Source organism: Mandrillus leucophaeus, unplaced genomic scaffold (assembly GCF_000951045.1).
Source record: "Mandrillus leucophaeus isolate KB7577 unplaced genomic scaffold, Mleu.le_1.0 Scaffold302, whole genome shotgun sequence".
In the NCBI taxonomy this organism is placed as follows: domain Eukaryota; kingdom Metazoa; phylum Chordata; class Mammalia; order Primates; family Cercopithecidae; genus Mandrillus; species Mandrillus leucophaeus.
The window spans coordinates 492,684-513,652 of record NW_012103166.1 but is presented as its reverse complement, the minus strand read 5'-3'; the positions used below and the strand labels follow the sequence as shown (position 1 = coordinate 513,652).

The 20,969-nt window shown below is 39.2% G+C and overlaps 1 protein-coding gene and 1 pseudogene across 2 annotated transcripts in view; one reads left to right on the top strand and one right to left on the bottom strand.

The window, feature by feature from the left end:
- Positions 1-20,969, bottom strand: part of GSK3B (glycogen synthase kinase 3 beta) — a 268,959-nt gene that overhangs the window by 201,775 nt on the left and 46,215 nt on the right. The gene's annotated exons all lie outside the window — the stretch shown is intronic.
- LOC105544614 lies at positions 898-2,025 on the top strand (annotated as a pseudogene).

The following is a 20,969-nucleotide window of genomic DNA, read 5'->3' as shown; positions in this document are numbered from 1 at the left end:
ATATAAAATGTTTTAAAGATAAATTTGCTTGAAGTTCTAAAAAGATATTCAAAGATACTCTCTCCAAAGAAGTATTACTGTCACTGGGTTCTAAAAAAAAATCCAAGTATGCTTACAGAACACTTCGAGCTAAAAAATCAGCAACTATTTCTTGAATAATTTATCCTTAGTTCTAAAATTGAGTGTAATCGGCAAAGAGATGAATTGAGTGCCTCATTCATAGTCAACGTTTATTCTTCAATTAGGCATTGTTATATTCAGTACACAAAAGAGTGACAAGAGAATAATTTGGCTAGAGCACGACTTACTGGGATGTATGTTTAAAAGATTTCGTAAAAGGCTGTATGTTTATTTAGACTCAACTATTATTAACTACTATGTGACTGTCCATTTAAATAACAATTAATGAGGTATTATTACTATTTAATAGATAAAAGAAATGAAGAGACCAGCCTGGAGCCTCATCATACCATAACTAGAACCTGCTGAAGCAGATTTACCTCATGAGAAACTTGGCCCTTACCCAACAAACTATTTGAAACTTTCCAGACTATGCCACTAAGGCCATAGATCCGTCTAGCCTACAAGAGATTAAAAGGCCTAAATCTATCAACACCTCATATCCTTGTTTACCTAAGTCTCCACCAGCAATCCTAGCCTCTCTCATTTGCTGTTAACTGTCATGCCCCTACTACTCCACACATCCCTCTCATCTGAATCAACTCCTCAACTCTACCTCTTCTGTGATCAGCAAACTCCACTTTCTAGCCTTATGGAAAACATAACTCCCCCAAATATGCTACTTTAATAAATCCCACAGAGGCTGATGTTATTCAGTTCCTCCACACGTCTCAAAACCATGTCCTTGCAGGCCATGGTGGGGCAGAGGTTGGGAAGATGGCATGGTGAGGCTGGGCAGAGACAGGCTGGGGCAGCAACCAGACATGGTCTCCGCCAGTGAGCAGCCGCAGCTGCAAGGAACTCACTGTGGCCCTACCCCCGCCACGGCTGCTCAGACACAGGTTTGACTTCTTCAGCAAAAAGGTAGATTCAGAAAAGCACCCAGGAAAGCTGAGCCTCAAAGATCAGACATAGGCACAAGTGTTGAAGCATACAAGAGAAGTGCTTTCATTCCTCCTGTGGAAGAAACAGCCTTTTATCCTTCTCTGTATCCTATAGGGACTCTCATAAAACCTTTATTTTTTACTGTTGGGTTTACAGGCTGTGCATCTGCATCAGCTGCTATTTGGCAACATGAATCACCGAAATTCAGGATCCAGAGTTATTTTGATGATATAAAAGTTGATGGTTGGGATAGCATAAGACCACAAAAAGGAGACTTCAGAAAGGAGAACAACAAGTGGTGGAATAACCTAAGCAATGGCCAGTAGACTGTGACAGATTATCACAGGTGCAAACGAATGTCGTTGTATTCTGTTGATAGAGAGTACCATCTCTGCAGCGGACAATGATCAGATATTTCACATCTAATCCAGCCTCAAAAGTTCTTTCTTTTCCAGTGTTGCTGTCAACATTCAGTTATTTCTCCTTATTTCACACGGCAGCAAATATCTATGTTTTGTGGAGCTTCGCCTCCAGCACAGTGAACATTCTGGGTCAAGAGCAGTGTTATTATCTGCAGGTGTTATTTCCAATTGTATCAGTTATGTGTGTAAAGTTGCCACAGGAAGATAGGGACCATCACTTGGTGCATCTGGCACCATCACGATGGTCCTTGCAGCTGTCTGCACTAAGATCCCAGAAGGGAGGCTTGCCATTATTTCCCTTCAGATGTTCACATTCACAGCAGGGAATGCCCTAAAAGTCATTATGGCCATGGATACAGCAGGAATGATCATGGGATGGAAATGTTTTGATCATGTGGTGCATCCTGGGGAACTCTCCTTGGAATATGGTATGTTACTTATGGTCATAAACTGTTGTGGAAGAACAGGGAGCCTCTAGTAAAAATCTAGCATGAAATGAGGATGGATGGCCCCCAGAAAAGGAGGTGGCTCTAAGTAAAACTGGGATTGGACAGTATAGGTGCATCTGGTCCGTGACGCCTGAGAACCATAGGAGCACATTGGCCCTAGAGTGACCACGGCTATGCTTTGGCTTGAAAGACATCAGCATCTGGCCTCCCAGTGTTTTCAGCTGTGTCCCCCAGTCTGTCTTTTAGAAGGTGAATTATGACAAAGTTGTGAAAAAAAGGTTTATATCTAGTTGGGAAAAAAAATCACATCCTCCTTGTTCCCTATTGCCATTTCAGAACCATTATACTTTCTCGGTCATCCAAAAAAACTCTGCTCACTTGAGGTCCTCCTAGGCTAGTTTCTTCCCTATCAGTTTCTAAATGTTGGGGTTCTTCTAGGCTTGGTCCTAGACTCCCATTCTCTATCTTCTGTCTCCATACTCTCCCCAGATTAGCTTATGCATTCCCAGATCTTTAAATACATGGTATTTATCCAAATTGTTACCATTTGAGAGCTGTTGGTTCTCAAATGTATTTCTGTAGACCTGACTACTCTTTCAACCTTCAGAGACTCCTATATTCAACTTCCCACTTTGGAGTTACACTTGTGTCTCATTTCCCTGATTAAAACTCCTTAAAGGCTTCAGCATCTTTTACAAAACCCTGTAAGATCTAGTTTCATTCTGATATCATACCATTCTTCCCTTGCTCACAACCCTTCGGTCACACTAGGCTTCTTTCAATTTATTGAATACACAAAGCATTTTGCCACCTCAGGACTTTTTCACATGATGTTCCCTTTCCTTACAATATTCTTTTACCATCCCCATCCCTAATCTCTTCCTTTTTATCCTTTATGTCTCAGCTTAAACCTCACTTCTTCAGAGACGCCTTCTCTAGGACAATCCAATCTGTTATTATATTCACAGTAACCAGTTCTTTTCCTTCAAAGCACTTAATCACAATTTTTAAATAAGTAAACACACAATCATGTCCTGACCATATTAGTCAAACTGTATCTTCTGTATGAATCAAAAACCAGTGAACAAATGTACTTACTCACAACCACACAGCTAACGAATGGAAAAATCAAGATCTGCCCAATCTAAATCCAGTGTTCAACACACTATAAAAACTTTTCCTAACAAACTCTGTTCAATACACTATAATAACTGTTCCCAACAAACTCATCTATTATTGTCTCAAATATAATGTAACTAGACCTAAGAAGTCTTATTGTAAAAGAGTATGTTAAAATTCAAAGATACCGCACAATGTAAAAATTACATGGACCAAAGTGCTAAGTATTCAATGGTAGGTCTGGAATTTCAAAAAAGGTATAAAATAATTTTTATATCAACACTTCTTGAAATATTTCTAAAACACATTCTTATCTGAGTAAGATGCAAACTAATTTAGCAGATAGCATTTCAAATTTTCATTAATAAAATAGTTGTGTGGAATGAAGCATAGAAATCTCTAGAAAAAACAATAATTACATTCCTAAATTAGCCCACCAAAACCCCTTTAATACTGGTTAATAGGCTTTAGAACTAATAATACAAACTTGAATCTGGGTCCAGGAAGCAAGGCCACGGAAAGAAGGCCCGTGAAAGAAGGCTGAGGATAAAAAAGGAGGGTAAGAACTCATTCTCAAGTCCTTGGGTAGCCAGGACTCTGCTACTTCCTAAGCCTTTTTTCCCATGGCCCACCTCATGTATTCAACAAGGAAGTAGAGGGACAGAGGGTGAAGTAGGAAAAGAGAAGGAGAAAACATTTAACAAGCAGCACAGTGTTAGGCATGTGACATACCGATTTTACTTACTCCCACCAATCCCACAATGCAGTTACCATCATCCTCTGTTTCACCGGGAATATTTAAATCTAAGCCTATATTCTTTCCACTACTTCTTAAGCAACCAGCCCTAAGTAAGTACATACTTAGCTCTTTAATGCACTGTAAGACATATCTGCAGTTTTTGCTAGTTTTTTAAATAAACAGTAAGAGCTCAAATATTTGTTGGATAAATGACTGAAATCAGTAAATGAATGAATGAGCAAAATAACTCAATTTCTGTGACTTTTCCTAATCATTTCAGACTACAGTGATTATTCCTCCCTCTGGATTAACACTTAATGTCTCTATTTATGTTGCCCTAGTCACTACATGAAGCTACTGAACACTTAAAAGTGGCAAAGTTTGAATCAAAACATTCTGAAATGCGTAACAGATTTTAAGGACTACATATTGAAATGTTAATATTTTTATATATTGGGGTAAATAAAATATATTATTAAAATTAACTTCAGGCTGGGCGCAGTGGCTCACACTTGTAATCCCAACACTTTGGGAGGCCGAGGCAGATGGATCACAAGGTTAGGAGTTCAATACCAGCCTAGCCAATATGGGGAAACCTCATCTCTACTAAAAATACAAAATTAGCCAAGTGTAGTGGCAGGCACCTGTAGTCCTAGCTACTCGGGAGGCCAAGGCAGAAGAATCACTTGAACCCAGGAGGCAGAGGTTGTAGTGAGCCAAGATCGCGCCACTACACTCCAGCCTGGGCAACAGAGTGAGACTTCATCTCAAAAAAATAAATAAATAAAAAGCAATTTAATTTCATCCATTTCTTTTAAGTTTTTATAAAGTGGCTATTAGAAGCCAGGAGAGGTGGCATGTTCCTGTAGTCCCAGCTACTCAGAAGACTGAGGCAGAAGGATCACTGGCGCCTGAGAGTTCAAGTCCAGTCTGGATAAAATAGTGAAACCCCTTCTTTAAAAAATAAAAACGTGGCTATTAGAAAAATTTAATTATATATGTGGCTTGCAATATACTTTATGAACAGCACTGATCCATACCATCCATTTGGCAGCATATATATTTGTACTTCATAACATCTCATGTTAAATATTCAAATATGTACACATTTCATAGGGTTCCTTATCCTCGTAATAATTGAATGTATTTTAAAGTAGCTTCATTAAGTTATGATTCACATAACATACAATTCACCCACTTAAAGGGCACACTTAACGATTTTTAGTACTTTCACAGGCTTGTGCAACCACCACCTCAATCAATTTCATTACCCCAAAAAGAAACACTGTACCTCTTAGGTGTCATCCCCCAATCCTTCCATTCCAGCCCTAAGGAAACAGTAATCTACTTTCTGTCTACAGATTTGCCTATTCTGGACATTTATATAGGTGGATTCATGTAATACTTGGTCTTTTATGCTTGGTTTCTTTTACTTAGAATGTTTTCCAGGTTCATCCATGTTGTAGTATGCTTTGGTCCATTTCTTTTGGTTCCTCAGTAATATTCCATTTATGGAAATCCCATATTTGATTTCTCTATTCATCAATTGATAAATGTTTGGGTTGTTTCTACTTTTAGTTATTATGAATAATGCTATGAACATGTGTATATATGAACATATGGGTATATATAACTCGGCATGGAATTGCTAGATTATATGGTAACTCTATGTGTGTATTTTAAGAACCACCAGATTGTTTTCCAAAGCAGCTGTACCATTTTACATTCCCACAGTAGTGTATGAGGGCTCCAATTTTTCCTAACAAACATTGGTTATAATCTGACTTTTTTATTCTAGCCATCCTAATGAGTCTGAAGTAGTATCTCATGGTTTTGATTTTTATTTCCATAATGACTAATGATGTTGAGCATCTTTTTATGCACTGATACGGTTTTGCTCTGTGTCCCCACCCAAATCTCATCTCAAATTGTAAACCTCATGAATTGGAGGAGGGGCCTGGTGGGAGTTGACTGAATCATGGGGACAGACTTCCCTCTTGCTGTTCTTGTGATAGTGAGTTCTCACGAGATCTAGTTGTTTGAAAGTGTATGGCACTTCTCCCCTCACGCTCTCTCTTTCTCTCTCCTGCTCCACCACGGTAAGACAAGCTTGCTTCCTCTTTCACTTTCCACCATGATTTTAAGTTTCCTGAGGCCTCCCACCTACGCTCCCTATACAGCCTTTGGAACTGTGAGTCAATTAAACCTCTTTTCTTCATAAATTACCCAGTCTCAGGTAGTCCTTTATAGCAGTGTGAGAAGAGACTAATACATACATTTACCAGTCATTATGTATATCTTCCTTGTAGAATTAGATATACATAAGTTCTATCTATTAAGAACCTGTGCCAAATTTTTAATTGGACTTTTTTTTTATTATTGAACTGTAAGAGTTCTTCTTGTATTCTAGACACAAGTCCTTTATCAGATATAATTTGCAAGCATTTTCCCTTTCTGTGTTTTCTCTTTCTTGATGGTGTTTTGAAGCACAAATGGTTTTATTTTTTATAATGTTCAATGCATCAATTTTTTCTTTTGTTGCTCGTGTGCTTGGTACCATATCTAAGAAGCCATTGCCTAACCAAGGTCAGAAAAACTTAATCCTATGTTTTCTCCTAGGAGCTTTAGCTCCTAGCTGCTTTAGCTCTAGCACTTAGGTCTTTAATCCATTTTGACATAATTTTTGTAGATGGTGTGAGGCAGGAGTTAAACTTCATTCTTTTGCATGCAAATATCCAGCTGTCTGAGACCATTTGTGGGGGGAAAAAATTCTTTCACCATTTAATTATCTTGGTATCCTTGTCAAAACCAACTGACCTTAAAGGTAGGGGCTTATTTTTAGACTAACAATCATACTCCATGACTCTATATCCAAGCGCCACACTGTCTTGATTGATGTAAATTTTTAAATTGAGAAATGTGAGTCCTCTAACTTTATTTTTCAATTTTTGAGGGGCTATTCAGAGTCTGTTATGAGTTTAACTGGGTACCCCAAAAAAGATATGTTAAAGTCCTAACCACAAGTACCTCAGAATGTGACCTTATTTAGAAATAGGGTCTTCACAAATGTAATCAAATTAAAATGAGGGCCGGGAGAGGTGGAGGTCACTCATGCCTGTAATCCCAGCACGCTAAGGAGGCCAAGGAGGGCAGATCGCTTGAGGTCAGGAGCTCATGACCAGCCTGACCAACATGGCAAAACCTCATCTCTACTAAAAATACAAAAAATGAGCCAGGCGTGGTGGCAGGCACCTGTAATCCCAGCTACTTGGGTGGCTAAGGCGGGAGAATTGCTTGAACCCAGGAGGCAGAAGTTGCAGTGAACCGAGATCATGCCACTGCACTCCAGCCTGGGCAAAACAGTGAGACTCCATGTCAAAAAAAAAAAAAAATTAAAATGAGGTCATTCAATTGGCCCTAATCCAATATGACTGGTGTCCTCACAAAAAGAATTTTGGACACACAGACAAACATACACAGAGAGAAAATATTATGAAGACACGCAGGTAGAGGAAATCTAAGTGACTTTAGTGATCTACAAGCCAAGAAATGCCAGGGATTGCTAGCAAATGCTAGAAGCAGCAAGCGGGGATAAGTCCCTAGAGCAGTCAGAGCCAACACCTTGATTTTGGACCTCCCACTTCTAAACTGAGAGAAAAATTTCGGTTGTTTTAAGCCACCTAGTTTTCGTACTTTCTTACTGCAACCCTCAGAAACTAATACAGGATCCCTTGTATTTCCATATGAATTTTAGGATCAGTTTATCAATTTCTGCAAAGGGCAATTGGAATTTCGCCTTCTGCAAAAGGCAACTGGAATTCTGATAAACCTTTGGATCTGTAGATCAACTAGGAGAGCACTATTATTTAAACAATATTAAGTCTTTCAATTCATGAACATAGGATGTCCATCCTTTTTTTAGGTATTCGTTAATTTATTTCAACAATGTTTTGTAATTTCCAGATTATACATTTTGTACTTATGTTAAATGTATTCATAAGTATTTTGTTCCTTTAGATGGCATTATAAGTGGAACTGTTTCCTTAATTTCAGTTTCAGTTTGCTCATTTCTACTGTAGAGAAACACAGTTGATTTTTATACATCGATCCTACATAAAATGAGTTCAACTTTGCTGAACTCATTTATTAACTCTAATAGATTTTTAGCAAATTTCTTAGGATGTTTCCATAAATATCTGCAAATAGAGACAGCTATACTTCTTCCTTATCACTCTGATGCCTTTTACTTCTTTCCCTGCCTAATTGCTCTGGTTAGAAACTCTAGTACAATGCTAAAAAAAAAAAAAAAACACAAAGTGGCAGCAGAGGACATTCTCATATTGCTCCTAATATTATGTAGAAAGCATCCAATATTTTGCCATTAACTATGTATTAGCTCTGGGTTCTTTCATGGATGTTATCTCATGGAGCAAGTTTCCTTCTATTCCTAGTTTATTAGTTTTATCATGAATAGAATGTACTTTTTAACATATCTATAGTCTACATAATGTATAGCTCACTAGTACTCTCTACTGTGCTAAATGATTAAAACTGGTATGAAGTACAACTTACCAAAGAAAGTCCTGGATTTTTTTATGTAACAGAAAAACATAAATATTACTTTATTAGGATAATTCAGAAGATATCCTCATTAAGAATATTTATGTTGTTAAACTAATTCGGATCACCAGTTTTGTTGTTGCTGTTTTGTTTTTAACACCCCCAGAGTATCACCAATTAAAGTATCTAAGAGAAGGGGGTACCATGACTAACTTACTACTAAATGACTCAGAGACAAAAATTTAATTTAAAAAGCAAATCTGGCTGGGCGGTGGCTCATGCCTGTAATCCCAGCACTTTGGGAAGCCAAGGTGAGCAGATCACTTGAGGTCAGGAGTTCAAGACCAGCCGGGCCAACATAGCAAAACCCCATATCTACTAAAAATACAAAAATTCGGTGGGCATGGTGGTAGGCGCCTGGCATCCAAGCTACTCAGGGGGCTGAGGCAGAAGAACTGCTCGAACCCGGGAGGCAGAGGTTGCGGTGAGCCAAGATCACGCCACTGCACTCCAGCCTGGGCGACAGAGTAAGACTCCATCGCAGGGAAAAAAAAAAAAAAAAAAAAGCAGATCTACGGCATCTAGCGGTTTTAGGAAAAAAGCTTGGATACACAGAGATCAAAATATTACGCTACAATAAAGTTTTAGAATCAATGGCAGACAAATTTACAAGTTCCCAAACACAGAAATAAAAGTAATGTCAACACTTGTTAAAAAAACAAAACCTAACACTCAAATTTGTTTTAACTGACAAAACCCAAAGTTTGTGGTAACTCAGAATAGCAGTTCCTATCAGTGCATTAAACAATTATCATCCCAATATCTTGTTTTATAACACAAACAAAGAAAAATGCTGAATATAGTGAAGTATAGAAATACTCCTTATTCACTAGCAATTACTTGAAACAAACAAAGAAATTGCTTTGCTTTTACTCAGGGTATTGCCCTAAAGGACCCTTGTTTCTCCTACTGGCCTTCCAGTTCTAACTTTAAAAACAGATATGAATTTCATTATTATATTGTAAATGGTCCCTCTATCCGCTCCAGAAGAAAGAATCAAACGGCAAGATAAAATAAAGCAATAATTTAAAAGTAATAGCTTATCCAATTATCCAAATTGCTTAACTTCTCAGGCAATTAAGAAACATGACCTTCTCCATCCAGAAATGGTGACAGACTGAAAAACTGAAGACACATTATCCTAAAGAACTTGTATTCTTATTGGAGAGATAACTCAAAATCTAAAATATGCAACAATCCTAAATATATTAAGCAAGTAGGTGCGTGTAATACGTCATATGCAAAGGTAGGAAATACGTTTTATAAAGTGAACTCCAGACTGGGTGACAGGGAGAGACCCTATCTCAAAACCACAAATAAATTAAAAATTTTAAAAAAGCACTACAGTTCTTTTGCACCATCTTACACATCAAACCTTTAGTCTTGAGGTATTTAATGGTATTTAGTGGTTTTAGAAAATACTGAGCATATAAGCATGCATTTAGAATTCTGTTTTCTACATTGTATGCTCTTCATGATGGTTTTTCTGGGTCAGTCATTAAACTCCCTTATGTAAATCTGCTTCTGCCAGATGGCATCAATAACTACAGAAACAGTCCATAGGTTAACACTATTATATTTTCCTGTAATACACTATAGAGAATAATAGGAACTGATGAATTAAAAATACATAAAACATCTAAAGAAATCTTTATTACTAATAACCTTCCATAGCTATAACATATGCAAGATACTGTACTAAACAATTTATATTAAATGTTGTTCACTTAACCTAAAAATACACTTACGTACAAGGAAACTGAGGCACAGTTCAGTAACTTGTCCAATGTCACAGCAAGTTAACGGCAAATTCAGAATTTATCCCACAGCCCAGGCTCTTATTCAACATGTTACTTCCTCCTAAGCTATTTTTAAAGGCATATGAAGTCAAATTATTAATTACAACAATCTCAGGTTTCTTCTTCAATTTTACTTATCATAATTCACCCTCAAAACTATGCCACTGAGACCAGGCATGGTGGTTCATGCCAGTAATTCCAGTGCTTTGGGAGGCCAAGGTGGGTGGGCTGCTTGAACCCAGGAGTTGAAGACCAGCCTGGGCAACATGGTGAAACCCTGGTCCACACCTATGATACCGGCTACGTGGGAGGCTGAGAAAGCAGGACTGATTGAAGTTGAGGCTACAGTCAGCTGTGATCAAGCCACTGTACTCCAGCCTAGGCAAGAGAGTGAGAGTCTGTCTCAAAAAAACATGTGCATTACTGAAAGAGGACATCAAAAAGGGATGACAGTCTTTTTCTGAAAAAAGGTACTAGAATAAGCAAACATCTACATGCAAATAAACAGACATCAACTTACATAAAAATTAACTCAAAATGCACAAAAATTCACAAAAATTAAAAAATTAGCTCAAACTGCATCATAGACCTAAAATAAAATGCAAAACTATAAAAATTCTAAAAGAAAACAAGAAAAATCTAAGTAACCTTTGGTTTGATGACGACTTTTTAGATACAACACCAAAAGCACAGTCCATTTAAAAAAAAAATGGAAACATGGGCTTCATTAAAATTAAAAACTTCTGCTCTCTGAAAGAAAGACACTATGAAATAGGATGAAAAGACAGGCCACAGACTGGGAAAAAATATTTGCAATACACATATCTGATAAAGGGCTAGTATCCAAAATATACGAAGAACTCCTAAAACTCAATAATAAAACAAATGAATTAAAAAGTATGCAAAAAATCTGGACTGATACCACACAAAAGAAGATATACAGGTAGCAAATAAGCATATGAAAAGATGCTCAACATCATATGTCATTAGGGAATTGTAAATTAAAACAGTGACATACCATTATACATCTACTGGAACAGAATGGCCAAAATCCCAAACACTAACACCACCAAAAGCTGGTGAGGATGTGAAGCAACAGGAACTCTCACTCATTGTTTGCAGAAATGTAAAATAGTACAGCCATTCTGGAAGACCCATCAGCAGTTTCCTGCAAAGCTAAATGTAGTCTTACCACACAATCCCAGCAATCACTCATAAATATTTATACAAATGAGGTGAAAAACTTATGTCTGTAAGATACAATGAATTTTTCTGAATTTCTCTTCAAAGGTTCAGTATGTTAACTTTCTTGTTTTTTGTTCTCAAACTCAACTTTCTTGTTCTCCATGCCTCCTTGCCTCTAGTTACTGTAAACAACATTCTTGTCAGCTCTTATCAATAGCTCACATCTGTTCCCTTGGTTAAACTCTCTGCACCCATTCCACCCATTAGTAACCACACATCACCCTTCGAAACCACACGTCCCACCACTGCAACTCATCTTCCCCTTCCCCTTTCTTATTTGGAAAAAATATTCACAAGTAGCCAACCAGGTCAGCTTAGATTGCGTGGTCCAACCTCAGTCCATGGAGGAGTGACACAGAGGTAGGGACTATGCATTAGAGATAAAAACCCCTTCTCTCCTTTGTTCCCTGTTTTTGCCATTGCTCCATCTGCGAGATACACCCTTCTGCAGAAGTAAATTGCCTTGCTGAGAAAACTTTTGCCTGAGTGCTGGTTTCACTTTGCAGCATTTATCTCCAACAAATCTGGGGGCTCGTCCGGGATTCCCATTCTCCTCTGGGAAAGGGTGTCTGGTCCTCTCCCATGAAGAAGTGAGCCCCACTCCCTCATTGCAGGGGCCTCCAGGATAAAGGAATTGAGGCCCACCCAGTGTGACAAATAAACCCGGACTCTCAGCAACATGGGAAAGAAACAGGCCAGCAGCTTGGGGAAAGGAAGCTCACATACCTCGGTGACCAGGTAAGTCTGTGCACAGACCAAAGTCAGAACATTGCAGGGGCGACAAAGTATTTCCTTGGTGGTTGGGATTCTGGAGGTTAAAAGTGTGTGTAAATGATCACAAGCACTACTGCTTGCAGTGCTGGTTGTGTGAATGGTACTAAACACTACTGCTGTGCAGAGTTAGAGCATCCTATCTGCAGTTCCATGGTCACCTCATATGGCTTAGGGCGGCCCTTCGAGGATCCTGTCAGGGGTTTATACTGACCCACCATCAATGCTAAGAGGGATCTGAAATATTCCCACGAGGGAAGTGGCCAGAATGGACGAAGCGAAAAAAGGGTGCAAGAAACCTCCAGTAGGTGGGGCTAAAGGATAGGCAAGAAATACGAGGTATTGAGGTACAAAGTATTGAGCCTTAACAAGCTCCCCAGGGAAGAATAGGCAAGAAATCACTGATACAAAGGATTCAGTCTTAACAAGCCCCCAGAAACGAATAGGCAAGAAGTCTCTAGTACAAGGCATTGAGCCTAACTAGGACCCAACATGGGAAATACCTCAAGCAAGACAAAGAGTAAAAAGGATAAAAATAGCAATAAAGATAGTCCCCCTAATAGCCTCCTAGGTTTCATGTTAAAATATTGCAAAGATAATAAAAGGTTAGAAAAGCCAGTTCCCATGCCTAAAGACCATCACGTGGGATCCCCTAGACCATCTTTCCCTGCTCAGTGCCCCCAATCCCTTCCTCTCAGGCAGCTGTTGCCATCCCAGATCCCGCTTCAGATCCTTCCCCTACTCATGTTACTCCTCCTCTTATAATTCTGATTCTTGGGAATCAACACCCTATGAACCTATTCCCTCCCAGCCTAAGTATCCCTTCTTAAAGGGACTCCATGCACCTAAGTCGCCAGGCGGCTTTTGTAGGGTTGGCAGCATCAAGGATCTGTGGCAGCATGTTATAGGCATCATCCAGGCCCTGGTGCGCCTCCACGGTAGGCAGAGCCCACGCTCCTGCCACCCGGCTGGTCCAGAGTTCAGGCACCATGTAAATGGCGGCTCTGCAGGACATGCAGAACAGGCCACAGCCCATACCCCAAACAGGCTGCATTATGGGACATCTGCCTTACTGCTGCTGGGGCCAAGTGGTGCCGCGATTCGGCTGCAGGTCCAAGCAGCTGGGCATCCCCACAAGCTAATTTTCCTGAGCAAGTGGTAGATAATCTCCCAACTGATATATCCACTGGCATTTACCGTAGTTGGGCCAGTGCTGGAAGTAGAGATGTCCATAAGATGATGGTGAGCATAGGATGGAACTCATACTACAAGAATACAAAGAAGCCCATGGAAACACATATCATGCATACCTTCATAAAAGACTTCTATAAGGAAATCCTCAATGTGGTCACTGTTGGTTACTCCAGACCAGAAAAGAACTTCGATTCTTTAGAGTCATTTATATAAAATGTACCACTGGAAAAGTATTACAAGTGTTATGAGTAGGAGGCTATTCTGTTAAAACAAGAGGATGATTTAACTACTGATAATTTGCTTAACCCAGCAGGTTTCTTAACAAGAGTTCTAAATCTAAAAAGAAAGCACACATGTTTATATTTAATTGATTACCATACAAAGGTCCGGCCAAACCTAGGAGAAACTCCCTTCAGGACCGGGGGACACTTGTTTATAGATGGTTCCTCCCGAGTGATTGAAGGAAAAAGACACAATGGGTATTCAGTAATTGATGAAGAAGCTCTTAAAGAAGTAGAGTCAAGAAAATTGCCCAATAATTGGTCTGCCCAAACTTGTGAGTTGTTTGCACTCAGCCAAGCCTTAAAGTGTTTGCAGAACCAGGAAGGAATCATCCATACTGATTGTAAGTACGCCTTTGTGGTGGCTCATACATTTGAAAAAATTTTAGACTGAACGAGGTCTTATTAATAAGGTTAAAACCTTGTTCACGAGGAGTTAATCACCCAAGTACTGAATAACCTTCAGTTGCCAGAGAAAATCGCTATTGTCCATGTCCCCAGACACACACAAAAAAAACCTTGTCTTTTAAGAGTCAGGAAAATAACGTAACAGATCAGATAAGCCAAATAGGCTGCCGTTTCTTCCGAAATGCCTGTTCTCCACTTAACTCCTTACCTTCCTCCTCCTACTGTGATCTCCGTTTTCTCTTCCACTGAGAAAGAAAAGCTAGTAAGAATAGGCACTAAAGAGAGCTCAGAGTAAAAATAGGTATTACCAGACCAAGTCCTGTCCCACGTGCATCAAAGGACTCATTAAGGACCCCAGGCCATGTGTGATGCAGTCTTCAGGAACTTATACTCTAGCCAAAACAGGTTACAGATAGTTGCTTTATATGTAAATATATGAAAACTGATAAACAAACTATAAAAGAGATTATCCCTTGGGGAAAGGAGTCCAGGCTTAAGACCATTCCAAAGTACCCAAATTAATCACACAGAGATGCCTCTAATGGGTCGTATAAAATGCTTATTAATGACAGTAGATCACCTCACTCACTGGGTCAAAACTATTCCCTTTACAAATGCAACAGCCAATTATATAGTTAAGGCATTAATTAAAAATACAGTGCTCAAGTTCAGGCTAATAAAAAATATTGACTCAGACAATGGAACCCATTTCACAGCTCATATCATTAAAAAGCTATCCCAAGCCCTAGACATTAAATGAAAATATCATACTCCTTGGCACCCACCTTCATTAAGGAAAGTTAAAAAGACAAATCAGTGCTTAAAGAACCATCTAACCAAATTCGTTATAAAGACTCAGTTGCCATGGACCAAATGTCTTCCTAATGCCCTGCTGAAAATCTGAACTGCTCCTAAAAAAGATATAAGCCTTTCCCTTTATGAGATGCTCTATAGATTGTCTTATTTACACTCCACTGCTGACGTTCCCACACTTAAAACAAAAGACAATTCCTCAGGAATTATATACTTGGTCTCTCCTCTACTTTCTCTTTTTCTTAAAACCAAAGGTCTCCAAACACAGGTGCTAACCCTGGGGTTCTCAGTCCATCAATATCAGCCTGGGGATCACGTCCTCATCAAGGAGGAAAAACTTGAGCCGGCCTGGGAAGGACCTTACCTGGTGCTTCTAACCACTAAAACCGTAGTCCAGACAGCAAAAAAAGGATGGACCCATCACACCCGAGTCAAGAAAACACCACCACCTCCAGAGTTATGGGCCATTATCCAAAGAAAAAACCTCTCAAACTAAAGCTAAAGAGCTTAACTCTCTTTCATCTATTCTATTACTCTTTCTTCTTTTCTCATTTTATTGCTGACCACCTTGTTATCAATGTAACCAGGTCAGACTCACCCCAAATTATTACCTTTGATGCTTGTCTTGTTATACCTTGTGAGGACGGATAATGACAGAGACAAATCTCTACTTTAGAAAAATACCTCTGCCCCTCCAGAAAAGTCACTGACCCTGCATCTTGCTCACTGCGTGGGTACCAAGACACCCCAAATTGAGAGATATGTCCCAAATGGGCAGATATCATCTGGACTATCAGAGATCCAGGCTGGACCTCCCCAGAGGGCTGTACCAACCTAAAATCTTACCTCCACTTTTACCAAAGGAACCACCCCCTCTAATTGTCCATCTCACCAGTGTAACCCAGTAACTATCTCCATTAATACTCCTACCTCCATCAACCTTATGCCCTCTTTAGAGCACTTTTACGGCTTAAGAGTAAAAGCTAATGGATACAACCCTATATGCTTCTTTAAAATGCGTTTTATTAACCTCCCTCCTCCTTCTCCATCTAAACCTTCTACCCTGCCCAACAATGCTGAAGTAAATATTGTAAAGTAGATGATCTAAGGCAAATTCTAGCAATTAAAACAGGATATCAAGATACAAATGTCTGGTTGAAATGGATCAAAAATTTCATCTGCACATTAAACAAAAGCAATTGTTATGCTTGTGCACACGGCCGGCACACCTGTCCCCTTTCCACTCAAATGGTGCTCCAGTCAACCGGGCATGGGCTGCATGGTAACTCTCTTCCAAGATTCTACAGCTTGGGGCAATGAATCATGCCAAGCTTTCTCTCTGCTCTATCCCAAAGTCCAATACCCTGTGCGTCAGCCCCCAAGGGCCATCCAGCTTCCATCTCCCAACATCAGTTTCACCTTGTGTCTCTCAAGGCATGGGAAAAACTTGGCGTTCCTGGGAAGCTTAATGGAATGCAGTGAGCTTAGGCCCTTCCAAGAGCTTACCCATCAGTCCACCCTTAGCCATCCTTGAGCAGATATATGGTGGTATTGTGGTGGACCCTTACTGGGCACTCCACCAACTAACTGGAGCAGCACTTGCCCTCTTGTCCAGTTGGCTATCCCTTTCACTCTGGCATTTCCTCAACCAGAGGAAAAAAAAATCACAATACCGAAAAGGAAGAGAAGCCCCTTATGGGACTTTTGACTCTTAAGTTTATTTAGACGCAATTGGGAGTCTCACAGGAAGTACCTGATAAATTCAAAGCCCGAGACCAAATAGCTGCAGGATTTGAATCATTATTTCCATGGGTAACTATCAATAAAAATGTAGATTGGGGCCAGGCGCCGTGGCTCACGCCTGTAATCCCAGCACTTTGGGAGGCCAAGGCGGGCGGATCACGAGGTCAGGAGATCGAGACCATCCTGGCTAACATGGTGAAATCCCATCTCTACTAAAAATGCAAAAAAATTAGCCAGGCGCGGTGGCAGGTACCTGTAAGTCCCAGCTACTCAGAAAGCTGAGGCAGGAGAAAGGCGTGAACCTGGGAGATGGAGCCTGCAGTGAGCCGAGATCACGCCACTGGACTCCACCCTGGGCAACAGAGCGAGACTCCATCTCAAAAAAATATTAAATAAATAAAAATGTAGATTGGATAGATTACATCTATTATAATCAGCAGCAGTTTATTAATTACACCAGAGATGCTGTCAAAGGAATAGCTGACCAATTAGGTCCTACTAGCCAAATGGCTTAGAAAAACAGAATGGCCCTAGATACGATATTAGCTGAAAAAGGTGGAGTGTGTGTTATAATTAAAACTCAATGTTGTACTTTCATCCCAAATAATACTGCCCCAAATGAGAGCATAGTGAAGGCCTTGCCAGGGCTTACCACTTTATCCAATAAGAATTAGCCAGAATCAACAACCCTTTTTCGAGATGGCTAAAAAGGTGGTTTGATAAATGAAAATAAATTGTGGCCTCAATTCTTTCTTCTTTTGCAGTCGTAATAGTTGTACTCATTCTTACTGGTGCTATGTCATACCATGCATCATAGGTTAGTGCAAAAGTTTATAAAAACAGTACTTACTAAAATCTCCCTTAGCTCTCCTCCACCTTACGCAAATAAGCTTTTCCTTTTAAAGGATCAAGTCGAACAGCAAAGCCAAGACATGTTAAAAAGGTTTAAAGAGAAAAGATTATAAAAATTAAAAGCAGGGAATAAGATATAATGAATTTCTCTGAATTTCTCTTCAAAGCTTCAGCCTGTTAACCTCCTTGTTCTTTGATCTCAAACTCAACTTTCTTGTTCTCCACGCCTCCTTGCCTCTAGTTACTGTAAACAACCTTACCGTCAGCTCTAATCAATAATTCACATCTGTTCCCTTGGTTACCCACTCTGCACCCATTCCACCTTTTTGAAACGGCACATCCACCCTTCGAAACCACATGTCCCACCACTGTAACTCACCTTCCCCTTCCCCCTTCCTTATTTACAAAAAAAAAATATTCACAAGTAGCCAATCAAGTCAGCTTAAATTCTGCGGTCCAACCCCAGCCCACAGGGGAGTGACACTGAGGTAGGGACTACATATTAGAAATAAAAACCTCTTCTCTCCTTTGTTCCCTGTGCTCTTGCCATTGCTCCATCCGCGAGACCCACCCTTCTGCAAAAATAAATTGCCTTGCTAAAAAAACTTCTGCCTGAGTACTGGTTTCACTTTGTGGCACCAAGCATTTATTTCCAACATGTCTACACAAAAAAGTGAACACAAATGTTTACAGTAGTTTTACTCATATTTGCCCAAAAGTGGAGGCAACCAAGATGTCTTTCAATAGGTAAGCAGCTAAAAAAAACTGTGGTACATCCATACAATGAGGTATTATTCAGGGAAAAAAAGAAATGAGGTATCCAGCCAGAAAAAGACATGAAGGAATGTTAAATATATGGCTAAGTGAAAGAACCACATCTAAAAAGGCTACATACTGTATGATTCCAACTATAGGACATTCTGAAAAAGACAAAACAAGAGACAGTAAAAAGTTCAGTGGTGGCCACGGGATGGGAGGAGAGGGTGGCTAAATAGGTAGATGATGGGATTCTGGGGGCAGTAAAACTATTCTGCATGATAGTAATCATGGATACATGACATTATGCATTTGTCAATACCCACAGAACTATACAATAAAAAGTGTGGGCCCTAATGGAAATTCTAAAAGGCAAATTATATACTTTAATTAATAATTTAGTATCAATATTAGTTCATCAATTGTAAGAAATGTACCATAGCATTGCAACATGTTAGTAACCAGGAAAAATGTACCACACCAATGCAAGATGTTAGTAACAGGGGAAATATGGGTGGGGGTAAGGGATTATATAGGCATACTCTACTTTCTGTTCACTTATTACATAAACCTAAAACTGCTCTTAAAAAGAAAGAAAGAAAAAGGCATGACAGCACAATGGTTCTAAGCCACTAGAGTATGTATCACTTGGAAAGTTTATTCATTATTAAAATTTAAATTTAATTAATTTATTTATTTATTTATTCTGAGACAGAGTCTCACTCTGTCTGCCTAGGCTGGAGTGCAGTGGTACAATCTTGGCTCACTGCAACCTCTACCTGCTGGGTTCAAGCAATTCTCATGTCTCAGCCACCCGAGTAGCTGGGACTACAGGCATGCACCACCATGCTCAGCTAATTTTTTTGTATATTTAGTAGAGACAGGGTTTCACTTTGTTGGCCAGGCTGTTCTCGAACTCCTAACCTCAAGTGATCTGCCTGCCTTGGCCTTCCAAAGTGCTGGGATTACAGGTGTGAGCCACTGCTCCCGGCCTAAACTTTTAATTTTAGACTACACCATCACATTACTTCTTTGTACTCCAGTTTCCTCATATGTAAAATGAGAGAGTTAAATTTGACAGACAGGAACATGAATCAGAATACTAGAGTCACTTTCAGCTCAAAATTTATTTTCTTTTCTACATGAACCTAAGTTTGAACTAAAATGAATTCTAAAGCACAGACTCCTTTATTTATCTTAAACCTTTTCAATATAGGCAAAGAGAATTTCCATTATTTTCAACTAAGGTAATAACCAAACTGTCTTATAAGTAAATTAATGGTTAAATAATGTCTTTCCTATCACAACTCTCTCTCCACAAGATCAAGAGCATTTAGTCTTTTGCAACTGTTTGAGGTATTCAAAAAGATCATCAAGAGTGTAAGTTAAGAATCTGAGATAACTATAAGGAATCAGATACTCTCAAGAAGGCAATCCAGATAGACAGGCTACCATTCTCTCTCACTGGTAGCAACTTTCTCATACTCCCTAACATTCACGTAACCAAAGATCAACACACAATAAACCCAATACCAGCAGAAGTCAATTTCCTTGTCTTAAAAGTAGTGTATCACACTAAATGTCAAAAGCCTCATTCTAGAAAACCAAGATTTATGATCTATCCTCAAGCAACTAGTACATAAAATAGCACCTGCGTGCTGTAGAATATGGTACATAAGAAATAATCAAGTGTTTTCCAATTAATTTATTCAACAAATAGTTGTTGAACATTTACTATATGTCAAGCGCTATGCTGAGCAATGGAACAGCATGATGAGCAAAACCAAGTTTACACTCCAGTAGGGAAGACAAACTAATATGTCAAATGGTAATAAATACAATCTTTTAAAAACAAAGCAACATAGCTGGTAGGGTATTTATTGACTGAGAAAGGACACCTGAGAGCCTTTTGGAATAATGATGATGATGTTCTATACTTAACTTGATCTGGGTGTTGTATTCACTGAGCAGTACACTTAGGCTTTATGCAATCTGCTGTTTATGTTCTACCTGCAAGTGTTTTCCAAGCCTGCTAAAAGCAACACCTGGAATATCAATGTTGTCCAGCTCTAATGATGATTTTCTCTTGATTACCACAATTGTTAATATACTTCCAAATATATGAACTATGTATCTTCACAGCTAAATAAAATTACAATGTCTAGAACCATTAAAGCCAATCATTTAGTAAGCACCAACTGGATACAGACAAGTTAAATAAAAGAAAACCAAACTTATCTCAACTTACAGGAAAAGATAAAAACAGAATGATGCTAAAAAGGAGTCCTACAACTAATCATAATAAATATAAAATGTGATATAAATGCCTTTTAAAAATAAACCTACCTTTAACCATTTAGTGTTTCCTCATTTCCTCCTCTGTTCCAAAACTCCAGAGTTTCTGTTAGAGGGGAACAAAAGGAATGCAAGAACTGTGCATTCAAATTGTTCCACAACCCATACACAGTCTAGCATAGTCACTAAGAGCATAAACTCTGGAGCCAGACAGGCTGGGTTAAATACTGGCTTTGCCACTTACTAACTGTATTACGTTAGCCAAGTTTATTTATTTCAGTTCCCTGTGCCTCAGGCTCCTCATCTGTTAAGCAGGGATAATAGAATCTTATCTCATAGGGTTGTTATGAAGACTACATGAGTTAATTTATGTACTGCGCTTAAAACAGTAGTTGGCA